At 41.5% G+C, this 12,034-nt stretch overlaps 1 non-coding gene across 1 annotated transcript; it reads left to right on the top strand.

Annotated features, from left to right (window-relative positions):
• The first annotated feature begins 2,245 nt into the window (after positions 1-2,245).
• Positions 2,246-2,318, top strand: trnat-ugu (transfer RNA threonine (anticodon UGU)). Its single transcript has one exon. It is a non-coding gene; the product is annotated as a tRNA-Thr (tRNA).
• Positions 2,319-12,034: the final 9,716 nt, after the last annotated feature.

Here is a 12,034-nt window from a genome sequence, read left to right as displayed (position 1 = left end):
ATAAAACAATTAATACAAGTCCCATGATGGTAGTGACTGCCCATTAATGCTTATTGGCCATCATTTATTGACATTACTTTAATAAAATATTTCAGTTGTTGTGCTGACAAACTGCCTGGGAGCTCCTCAGTGGTGAAACTCCTCCTCCTTCAATCAGTGGTGAACCAGGTGGAACAAATCTTCCAGGCAATCAGGGCGTGCCAGCACCTGGCTCTGCTGTTATCTTTAGACCGCAGTGAAAGGAGCATTTATAACACCACAAGACCAAGGAAACTTCATCTTTGTGATCAAGGTGACTGTGCAAGTCCAAGCCCTCCACAAAACTGTGAAAGACAGCCGGTAAGCGCCATATTGGCCATGCTTGACTATACTGACTTAAGCAGTGCACTGCTAATGATACTCTGGAAAACACAGACTCTTAACTCTTAACTTTGATAGGACTTTTGCAGTGGTATTTATAACTTCAAATGTTGTTTGTGGGGTATAAAGGAAAAGTAAGAAGAGCCAAATTCATTGTTGACAAAGAACTTGTTTGAAATGGTTAAAAGTAATTTAAACTTTGTACAAATCTTAGTAAACCAAGTTCTTAATTCAGTAACAAATGTATAGTCTAAAAAATCTTTGGCTAAAAAATGAAAGATTTGTCTGTTTAAAACTACTGATTAGAAAATAAATGTAATTTTTTACTACTAAAAATAGTTTGAATGTATTTGGCAAAAATGCAAATTTAGATAAAAATATGCTGATTCTGCTCATTTAATTAAAAATGGTGGGTTTCTATTTTGGGAAACATTTGCTTAAAAGTGGAAACCTTGTATTTTATAATGGCAGAAATGTGTTTATCTGAGGTGAATGTGGATAATTTTGTGTATTTAATTAGGCTGTCAACTCAAATAATAACTTGTATTTGTCATCTCTTTTTTGAGGTTTTTCACCTGTTTACTGCCAACCAAAGAATGGTAAATAAAAGACAAACAACTGATTCCATGGCTGTTTATTGAGTGAAATCCAGTTAAAATCTTCATGTGGAGGGACTGTCCTTTTCAAGTGGGGAATTGCACAAGAAAGAGGTCAAAACTTGACAGTTGTTGTGTATATTACATTTGTTTTATTTGATGACTATTATCTCATTCCAAGTCATCATCTCACCTCTTATAGAGCTACTGCCTATGCTGATCTGGATTGATTTAACTTAGCTCTAAGGAAACTGCACAACGTGTGCATTGAGCTCAGAAAAAAAACTGAACGAAATGGAATTAAAATAATTTCATCTACTTGACATCAATTCGTTTTTAAAAACCGAAAAATAACAGACATTTCGCTTAATCACTCAACACTAGTGTCCACAGTGTGCAAAATTGCTTTTTTCTTCACACAATGGCATTAACTACATTAAAAACATTAGTAATACAGTACCAGTCAAAGTTTGTACACACATACTCATTCAAGGGTTTTTCTTTATTTTTACTAATTTCTAAAATGTACACTGAAACTTTACACTGTAATGCACAGGGTGGGAGTTTCCATTTCTCTTGCTCTATACAGCAGAAAGTTCTAAATGTGACAACAAACTGACAGTATCACCCTACAAAAATAATTCTCTGCATTACAACTACTGTAAGAGACATTGCCAAACAAACTGAGGATACGATTCCACGTTTGCCGATTCTGTCCTGGGCCGCCCATCATGATTAAAAAAAGTATTATGGCTAAAGTCAAATATGCTAATTATTTAACAAATGACATTATTTGGGGATTTTTTATTTTTTACAAATTGTATAATAATTGTTGAATGATATCACAAAGACCACTTGTGGAGTTATGTCACACGTGCAGCTAACAGAAAGTAAACGGGATGGTTTTCAGAGATTGGTGGAAGTGGTTGAGGGTAGCTGAAGGGTGGGAGTAAAAATGTAAAAATATATATGAGTAATATAAAATATACTGTGTTCGTAATATGTTTATAGAATGTATAAAGCTAGAAGTAGAAGCCTAAGTATTGTTGTCCATTAATTTTCTCCAATTAGGGGAGGGGTGGTAGGGTTATGGGAACATAATAAAATGTTTGTAAAAAAAAATATATATGGGGGATTGGAAAGGATGCAGACAATTACATTGAAAGAACCCACAATCAATCTGCAATATTAAAGTTGATCTACCCCTAAAAATAACAAATAGATGGTCATGAAGGAGAGGAGACAAGGAAAGGAGGAGAGGAGACTATTAAAGAAGGATTCCTAAGAATGGCTCCATAGCTCAGTGGTTAGAGCACTGGTCTTGTAAACCAGGGGTCGTGAGTTCAATTCTCACTGGGGCCTTGATTATGACTCCACCACCCTCTGTGACATTCATCTGAAACTTTACACTGTAATGCACAGTTTGGGAGTTTCCATTTCTCTTGCTCTATACAGCAGAAAGTTCTAAATGTGATGTCGTGTCTTTACTATCGTTAAATTGAAGATTTATAGTTTTTATCATAGATTCCTATAATTAGGGATTACGAGATCACTTGAGTAATAACGTAACTAATTAACTATGAATTCGAGGGCACCAGGGAAAGTTATTAGATTACAAAGTTATCATTTCCCAATATAACCTTTCAGATATTTCATATCTGATCAATGGTCTTCTAATTAATGATTGATTTACTCTACCTTACGTCAGTCTCATTCCAAACGTCGTAAATCGCTGATCTGCACGAACCCAGTCTTCACTATGAGTCATCCATACATCAATTGTCTTAAATCATTTATTTATTACTAACTAATTAATTCACAGAAATGCATAAACAAACAAACTTAAAATAGTTACATGAAATGGTGGAAGGAATATGCCCTAGTGGGCTAAACCGGCATGGCGGCTGTTAGACAAAGGGAAAGTTGCGTTCGACTAAGAATTCACTACAGAGTCCATAACTATAACAATTGACATGCTAATCCTTACACATGAACGCTCACTCATTCGGGAACAATTGCAATCAATATATATATAGTTACGTCCAGTGTGTGTGTCCTTGGTCGTTGGAGAGAAGTTCGTTTTGGTTGTGGATTGATCAGAGTGTCATTCGTAATAGAATGGATGTTTCGGTGGTTGTCTTTCTTCGCTTTCAATGATACCGAATTCCTAGCTGCAGACTAGAAGTCAATATCAAAGACTTGTTATGATTCGTATAAGAGTTTTAACCACGTGGTATAGAAAGTAATTCTACTCAACCTTCGTTCTCCTCCTTGGAGGATAACATGGTCTCAACCTTTGTCCTCTCGTGATTGAGAGAAACATGGTCTGGGGTAATTTCTTAAGAGTTGGCTTTTATTCAGATAGCAGAGAGGGGTGGTCCCATGGTCTCTGACCCAACTGGCTCAGGGGCGGTCCTTGGATTTAGTTCAAATACAACCGGGAGTTGTATTTTCCTTAATTAAACAGTTCAAAATCATATTACACAATTATACAAACAGTATCATACTCACTCATTCATTTTATACAACAAACAGATGTTAACCTCATATCTGAGGTTATTATATAAACAGCGGTATGGTAATGTGGTCCCACAGTCTCACGTGAGTTTCCCACGTGGTGACCAATGGACATGTTAATAGCTGGACTGTCCACCGATCTTTCCTACTTGTGCAGGGATATGAAATATGTTCGTACCTCAAGTTCTGTGAGGTGGAAGAGAATTCCTTTGTCCTGAAAGTTTACCCTCTCTCTTAATACTGTTTAGCCATGAGGAGATCCTCAGGAATTTACAACGTCTCTCTGTGATCACAGCATGGGTTGAAGGAGCAAAGGGGGAGGCAGGGAGAGGGGGATGGGGTTTGCTATACCCACGCAGGCAACGTCATGACATACCCCCCCTGGTGGTTTGGATCTTGTTTGTCCTGCAAGTTACAAATCAACATAAAATCATGAACACGTGGTGTCCAGCTTGTAGATCATCGTTGCAGTCCCCTCTGGTGGTTGAACTTGGTAGGATTCTCTGAAAGCGGAGCAGTCCATCACAAGGATGGCAGTTGATGTCCGGTTGGTGATCGCCGTTGCGGTCCCTTCTAGTGATGTACCTTGGTAGGTTCCCTGGAAGCTGCAAAGTACCCCAGGGAGGGCCAGGGGATGTCCTGGTTGGTGATCACCGTTGTGGTCCCCCCCTTGGTGGTTTACCTTGGTAGGCTCTCTGACAGCGGGCATGCCGCCACAAGGATGGGCCGTGGGTGTCCGGATTTGGGGTCGCCGTTCCGGACCCGTCGTCTGGTTGTCGTCCAGACTGGGGGATCTGAGCAGTAACTTAGGCAGATGTTAACAACGCACACACACTCATGAAATATATATATAATTACATTCATTCCCCAATGAGCGGCGTTGTGGCACTAAGTGAATGTTGTATGGGGAAGTTGTTTATGGCTCTATCACTTCCTAAATGTCAAAGGAACTGAACCGAAAAGGAATGAAAGCATAAACTAAAAAAAAATACAAAATATAGTTCTCACACAAAAATCATCTAATTGGACTGTATTCTATATACGTCCAATGTTCTGGCAAAATGACTATCATGGCATTGTCTCTAATGCCATATCTAGGGTTTTCCTACTTGGTGTGTTGCTTAGGCACTATCCTAAGTTGATAACTATATGATAACTTTACAGCTGTAAGGCACTAGTTTTGGGCAGTCTACAGGGATGACCTATGGACTTCTGGGATGGAAACTGGTGAGTGCTGTAGAGACAAAGGCCTAGAAGTAAATGTTCAACTTTACTAAGGCTGGTATTTTGCTTGGACCCTTAAGTGATCCTAGCATAAATCCTAATTGGATGTTCCGTTGTGCATGTGCGTTTATGCTTAAACAAGCGCGCATGTCAAGGGAAGAAAACCAAGTATCCTGGCAGATTACAACTTGTTCAGAAAGAGTCTGACGTAGTCAGGAAATTTTCAGGTCGATGCCTGGAGGTCAGTCAGAATTGGCGTCGAGGGAGTCTGTAGTAGTTTTTTCTAAGTCACTGTGTCTTCCACTATTGTAGTGGTGATAGGTATGAAGTCTATTTCATAGCTATGTTATCCACGGAGGAGCTGACCTCACGACGGAAGTACTCTTTAAGTATTGGACCCGTTGTACGTGGTGTGATCATGGTTTGTGATTCTAATAATTTTCCTCCTGAATGAAGGATCCTATTTATTAGTGGCATGTGTGTTAACCATTGGAAGAGTGCACTGGAGATTCCCTTCCCTGTGTTGCACTCTGAGTGACTCCTATGTCGCTATTGTCAAGGGTAATTTGATTGGTTAGGTCTCTAACCTCCTTACTGATTGTAGCTAGACTGACTGTTGCTGGTATTGGTACTGGTGCTCAAGGGGACCAGTTATCCTACCGATTTATTTTTAAATATTATACTACCGGAACACATGATTGGAGCATTTTACTAGTTGTATTGTAGTTGAACCTACGCATGGCAAGGAATGATTATTATTGCCATTTGTTTTGGAGGTGGACAAGTCCACTGGACTTCCTTTACGACCAGAGTGGTACACCTCAGTACTATTTTTAGATGTGCTCTAAGATAATCCCCGTCTGGGGGCCTGTCTGCTCCTCAATGTTCTCATTGGGGAGTTTACAACTAGATTTGATTTATGCTCTGGCGGCCTCGTACGGTGTTGTCCATAGTCTTGACCCCCCCACCGGCCTCGATGAGGCTCATCATGGGTCTGGGCTACTATTCCCCCCCTTTGTGTCTCGGGACCCCCCCACCAGCGGGTGGTGTTGGTGTCCGAGGTGCAAATGAAAAGATCGGACCCGATGTACGAGTTGTCAGCGGCCGCGTTGTTATGAGAATGGCTGTAACCTTTCAACCAAATCTCCTGGTGTTTGTGCTTCAAAACGCTCAGTGGCTGTCGAGGCATGTCAGTCACCACCACTTCCGCGTGTGGTAATCTCTTCAGTACCTGCGAACTGAGACAAGGATATCGGTCTGTGATATCGCCAAGTGTTTCACCAGTGGGAATCATCGGGTCAGTTGCTGGACTGACGCCATTAGTGTCATTGTAAGGGGTGACAGTCCCCAACAAAGCGGAAGGTGTATCATCGGAAGCAGAGTATACTCTGCGCATCGATGTTTTTCTTGCTGAGACGGCCGCAGTACTTGCGGAAATGTCTGAAGGGCAAGAGGAGTTCATCTCAACTACCGTATTGCACGACTGCACGGAGGAGGGAAGTTGCTTATTAACAGAGACAGCTGGCTTGAAGTCATGAAAAGAATGGTCCATCAGGTTGGCTGATGGAATGTGTCGAGATATTGTAATATCTCCTTGGATCGGACTCTGCACCAAGAGGTTTTTAAACGTCTTTTTCCCAAGGGGTGCTATCGACAGATATCCCTCGTGACTGACTGCGTTGCAGCTAGCGTTAGGGGAAGACAGTGTGGTCAGTGGAGAAGGCAGGGTGGCCTGTGACCATACCTGGTTGGTTTTCCAATCCATCAATGGGAGTAACCGATCCATCAAGTCTGCTCCAAGTAGCAGGGGTACGGTTTCGAGGCTGGTGACATACACAGGGTGAACGAGCGATACGTCCTTGAAGTGTAGTTTCAGCATGACTCTCAATGTGAGAGCCGAGGTAGTCTGAGTGACTCCTCGAAGTGTAGTGTCGCATCGTTCCACTTTTAACCAACGTTTAGTTGGCTTCAAAGCCTTTTTGAGATCATCAAACAATGTTTGAGAGATGAGTGATATTGTCGCACCCGAATCAATTAGCGCATGACAAGTTAAGCAGTCCTCCAGGACTGTTTCCAGGTACGGGCGTTTAGATTCGTGGTTAGTGGACATATTCCCCACAAAGTGGAGTGGTCTTTCGCAACGACGTGATGTGCCATTTCTGTTCAAGGTGGAAGCAGATCGACTTTTACGATTTTGAGTGGGCTTGGCTTTAACGAAGCGTTTGACCTTTTTCTTCGCAACCTGTGTATCAGAGTCTATAGACAAAGCCCGGGGGCTTGTTTCTTGATCAAGCGGGCCCTGGATAGGGTCTTGAATGAGAGCGGGAGAAATTTGAACTTTAACGTCCTTGCTATGGGTGTTAATTCCTGCGGACCTGGTGTCCGGTAATTCCCCGTCTAGTCCTTGTGACTTATCTTTTACCCTTTTCTCAAATTGTTCTCGCTTTAGTTCTTCCCGTAGTGGAACTGCTGGAGAACATTGGTGTACGTTTTGATTGTCCTTCAACCCTTTGTTACCCTTGTGCTCTGACACTTTTTGTGGGCTGGGTGCAGGAACGTAGCGAACAGGTCGATTGTAGCGGTAGTCATGTTGATTGCAACGTACTTTACAGTTATTTCGACCGCGGAGGTTATTGGAATCATGGTTTCGTGGTAGAAACTGTTGTTGTGCGTCATCTCTCAACGCTCCAATACCTGATAATGCACCCTCTAGCTGGAGTGAGTGCTCCTGGTCAAACTTAAAAACCGAGTGGTCAGGGCTCTTAGCGTTGTGAACTTTTGATGCCTCAAAAGCTGTGCTTGCAAGCTCTCTGAGTTGTAAGATAGGCAAGCCAACGTGGGCGGCAGGGCCCAAGTAGGTAATGAAGGTAGGATACATGTTCGACAGGAACATTTGTTTAAAAGGTAACAGGTCTTCCATGCCTGTTTCAGTGAATAGGCCAAAGTAAGCTGAACGAAGCCTATGATAGTAAGCTTGTGGGTGTTCGTTCCGAGCTTGTTTAACGGTGTTAGCCAGTGAGCTATTGTGTTTGCGAGTCGCAGAACCACTGAATTCTACTTTCAAAGCTGTGGCAAGTTTAGCGTAGTCATTTAGAACGTGTTGCTGTTGTAGACGAATGAACCTTGTCACGTGTCTATTTGACGTTCGCTTCAACAGGTAAACCCTGTCAGAAGCTGTAGCGTCCGGGTAGCCACCCAACGCGTCCTCTATGTCAGTTAGGAACGTCTCAGTATCGTTTGGCTGACCTGGAACGGGGTCAAAGGTGGGGAAATACTTGACGAGTTTGTCAAGGTATTCCGCGCCAAGCGGGCGGAGAGGGTTGGCTTCATCCTGTGGAGAGATTGGGGCCGAAAGGCCAAGAGAAGAAGCCAAGCCTTGTTGTTGTTGGCCAAGAGGTGCAATATTACTCAGTGCCGAATGGCCAAGAGGAGAAGACTGAGGGACACATGAGGGAGGCAAGGTCTGAAACCTATCGTCTTTACTCCTGTGAGTACAGGGCTCCGGTTGCTTGGATTGGTAGTCGTGCTGTAGAGCGTGACCATTCTGGACTTCATCCAGATGGTACCTAAGGGTGGTATTCTGCTGCATTGCAGAGTCCACTTGAGCGCTTAGAGTACTGATTTTGGACACGTGAGTGTCACACTTGCTCCTTTCGGTCTCAAACTTATCTGTCATGGTTTGCAAATAGAGGTCTCGAGTACGGAGCGAGAGATTCAGTGATGAGATTTCCGCTGCTTGCTTAGAAATCAATATTTCCATCTTCATCACCTGAGTTCTCTCATCATTCATTTGGTCAGCGACTTCAATGAGTTCTGCTGATTTGTCATCCAACTTTGTCATTATGTTCATTAACTGATCGTCTTTGGTCTGCAGCGTTTTGAGTAGAACCGTGTTATTTTGAGTAACGTTCAACATAACTGCATGCATGTTATCAAGTTGAGCGCTCCTGTTTGTAGATAACTCTTCAGATTTATCTAGTTTGGCGTGGACATCATCGTATTTAGTTTTGGCTAAATCGAGTTGTTCCAGTAGCATTTGATTTTGTTCCTGTAGAAAACGATTTTGTTGAAGAGCTTGTGCTTGTTCATCGTCATACGTTTTTGCAATTTTATTTAATTGTTCAGTTTTCAAGCGCAGCTCCATAGCTAGCAGAATTTTTCCATTTTCTGCATTTGTCATTAGTTTCCCGGTTCTCTCCACCTGTCCCTCCATGTCTACCATCACCTGCTCGTGCTTCAGCTGTGCACTGCGGTATTGGACAGATGCCAATCTCGGGTGGCAAGACATCAGGGCTAGACTGGAGAGAACATTTACGAGGCCTGCGCCTGATGGTTGATTTTGGAAAGCGCTGTTGTCTGCTTTTCCACTAAGGGCATAATTAGTGTTGGTATCGCTGCTGAGGTCAGAGATCAATACATTTGCGGGTGGAGGTTCACTAATTAGCGGGCGGGTGGGGATTACCCCCTCTGATGGCTTGCACATTATTAGAACATTTTGAAAGGAAAAATGTTTTTCCTAATTTTCCTAAATTTGGTTTTGGAATATATTGGAAGCTGCAAAGACAGGTTTAATCTATTTATAGACGTTAATGAGCTATCAGTACTGGACAGTACTGTGGAAGTTGGACGTGAATGAATTTGCAAAAGCAAATTGAATTAATTAATCAATGCCAATGATTAATCCTACCCGTGTAGGCTATCTGGGTATTAAACTTTAATTAACATGAGATGTGGCTTCATCTAGGTTAATATGATAAGTTTAAAAGTGTCTCATTTGATTGGAAGAACATTAAATTATGTTCAACAATTTAACTTATTAAATTGAATGAGACGATAATCCATACAATCTCTGTTGATTGGATATCATAAGTGTAACAGTAGACCAAATGTTTGGAACATTCAACACTGTGGTACACTTCCCCCTAAGGCCGAAACCACATGGGATTTCTGCTGGGGCGGGGCTTCTGTCAGTAGTGGATTACTGACTGGCTTTTGAAAAAACCCACATTTTACTGATTGATCAATTTAATGATAAATCGAACCTGTATAGGCAATTTGTGAATTAAACTTTAATTAACCTGAGAAGTGCTTAATCTAGGTTAATATGAGAAGTTTAAGATGTCTCATTTAATTGGAAGAACCTAGAAAGGTATGTCCGACAATTTAAATAAATAAATTGAATGAGACCCAAACAATTGAGATTGCTGGATTATTTAAACGTGATCCACGTTTGGATATTCGCCACTTCTTTTAAGGGATGTACTTGCGGTTCTTTACCACCAGGATGCGAAATGCTGAAATCAAACGGAAGTACAAAGGGCGGGACTTCCGTCGCGCGAGGCTGAGGAATATAAACAGCACAGAACGTGAAAAAAAAAAATCCCATTATTTTAGCTTGCACCTCGTGGATTTCCCACCTCGTGCTTACCCTATGTTGTTCAGAAATATCACGCTTTAAGCACAAAATAGGTTTAGGTTTCGTAGGTTTACTAGTGACGTCTCACATTAAACCATTCGGCCTACTTTGCTAGCGTTATGTTGACCGGAGCGACACGGTACATAAATATAGCTATGCCTTTAGTCAGTCCACAGTGTGGTAGGCAGACAAATACTTCGGCTCGGTCACCGAACGAATATCTTCTAATTTCTAACCTTATTGGCTCTAGAAGTTAATATTGACCGACAGAAATAGTACCGTTTGGCCTAACAGACTAAATCTGGAATTTACCACTCACTGCTCTGACGCTAAAAGACCGGAGGCGCAATGTAGCCTCTTCAAATAGGAATCCACACACGCAAGCAATTTTTATAGAAAGCAGTCTGTTTGTACAATTTCTGTTTGCACAATTGATATTTGGAATTACACAGCAGAAACTAATTCTATCTTAGATCCTTCACAGGGGGCGTCATATATGTCGTGTCTTTACTATCGTTAAATTGAAGATTTATAGTTTTTATCATAGATTCCTATAATTAGGGATTACGAGATCACTTGAGTAATAACGTAACTAATTAACTATGAATTCGAGGGCACCAGGGAAAGTTATTAGATTACAAAGTTATCATTTCCCAATATAACCTTTCAGATATTTCATATCTGATCAATGGTCTTCTAATTAATGATTGATTTACTCTACCTTACGTCAGTCTCATTCCAAACGTCGTAAATCGCTGATCTGCACGAACCCAGTCTTCACTATGAGTCATCCATACATCAATTGTCTTAAATCATTTATTTATTACTAACTAATTAATTCACATAAATGCATAAACAAACAAACTTAAAATAGTTACATGAAATGGTGGAAGGAATATGCCCTAGTGGGCTAAACCGGCATGGCGGCTGTTAGACAAAGGGAAAGTTGCGTTCGACTAAGAATTCACTACAGAGTCCATAACTATAACAATTGACATGCTAATCCTTACACATGAACGCTCACTCATTCGGGAACAATTGCAATCAATATATATATAGTTACGTCCAGTGTGTGTGTCCTTGGTCGTTGGAGAGAAGTTCGTTTTGGTTGTGGATTGATCAGAGTGTCATTCGTAATAGAATGGATGTTTCGGTGGTTGTCTTTCTTCGCTTTCAATGATACCGAATTCCTAGCTGCAGACTAGAAGTCAATATCAAAGACTTGTTATGATTCGTATAAGAGTTTTAACCACGTGGTATAGAAAGTAATTCTACTCAACCTTCGTTCTCCTCCTTGGAGGATAACATGGTCTCAACCTTTGTCCTCTCGTGATTGAGAGAAACATGGTCTGGGGTAATTTCTTAAGAGTTGGCTTTTATTCAGATAGCAGAGAGGGGTGGTCCCATGGTCTCTGACCCAACTGGCTCAGGGGCGGTCCTTGGATTTAGTTCAAATACAACCGGGAGTTGTATTTTCCTTAATTAAACAGTTCAAAATCATATTACACAATTATACAAACAGTATCATACTCACTCATTCATTTTATACAACAAACAGATGTTAACCTCATATCTGAGGTTATTATATAAACAGCGGTATGGTAATGTGGTCCCACAGTCTCACGTGAGTTTCCCACGTGGTGACCAATGGACATGTTAATAGCTGGACTGTCCACCGATCTTTCCTACTTGTGCAGGGATATGAAATATGTTCGTACCTCAAGTTCTGTGAGGTGGAAGAGAATTCCTTTGTCCTGAAAGTTTACCCTCTCTCTTAATACTGTTTAGCCATGAGGAGATCCTCAGGAATTTACAACGTCTCTCTGTGATCACAGCATGGGTTGAAGGAGCAAAGGGGGAGGCAGGGAGAGGGGGATGGGGTTTGCTATACCCACGCAGGCAACGTCATGACAGTGACAAC

This window comes from Salvelinus alpinus, chromosome 4 (genome assembly GCF_045679555.1).
Source record: "Salvelinus alpinus chromosome 4, SLU_Salpinus.1, whole genome shotgun sequence".
Classification (NCBI taxonomy): Eukaryota; Metazoa; Chordata; class Actinopteri; order Salmoniformes; family Salmonidae; genus Salvelinus; species Salvelinus alpinus.
This window is presented reverse-complemented; position numbering and strand designations above follow the sequence as displayed.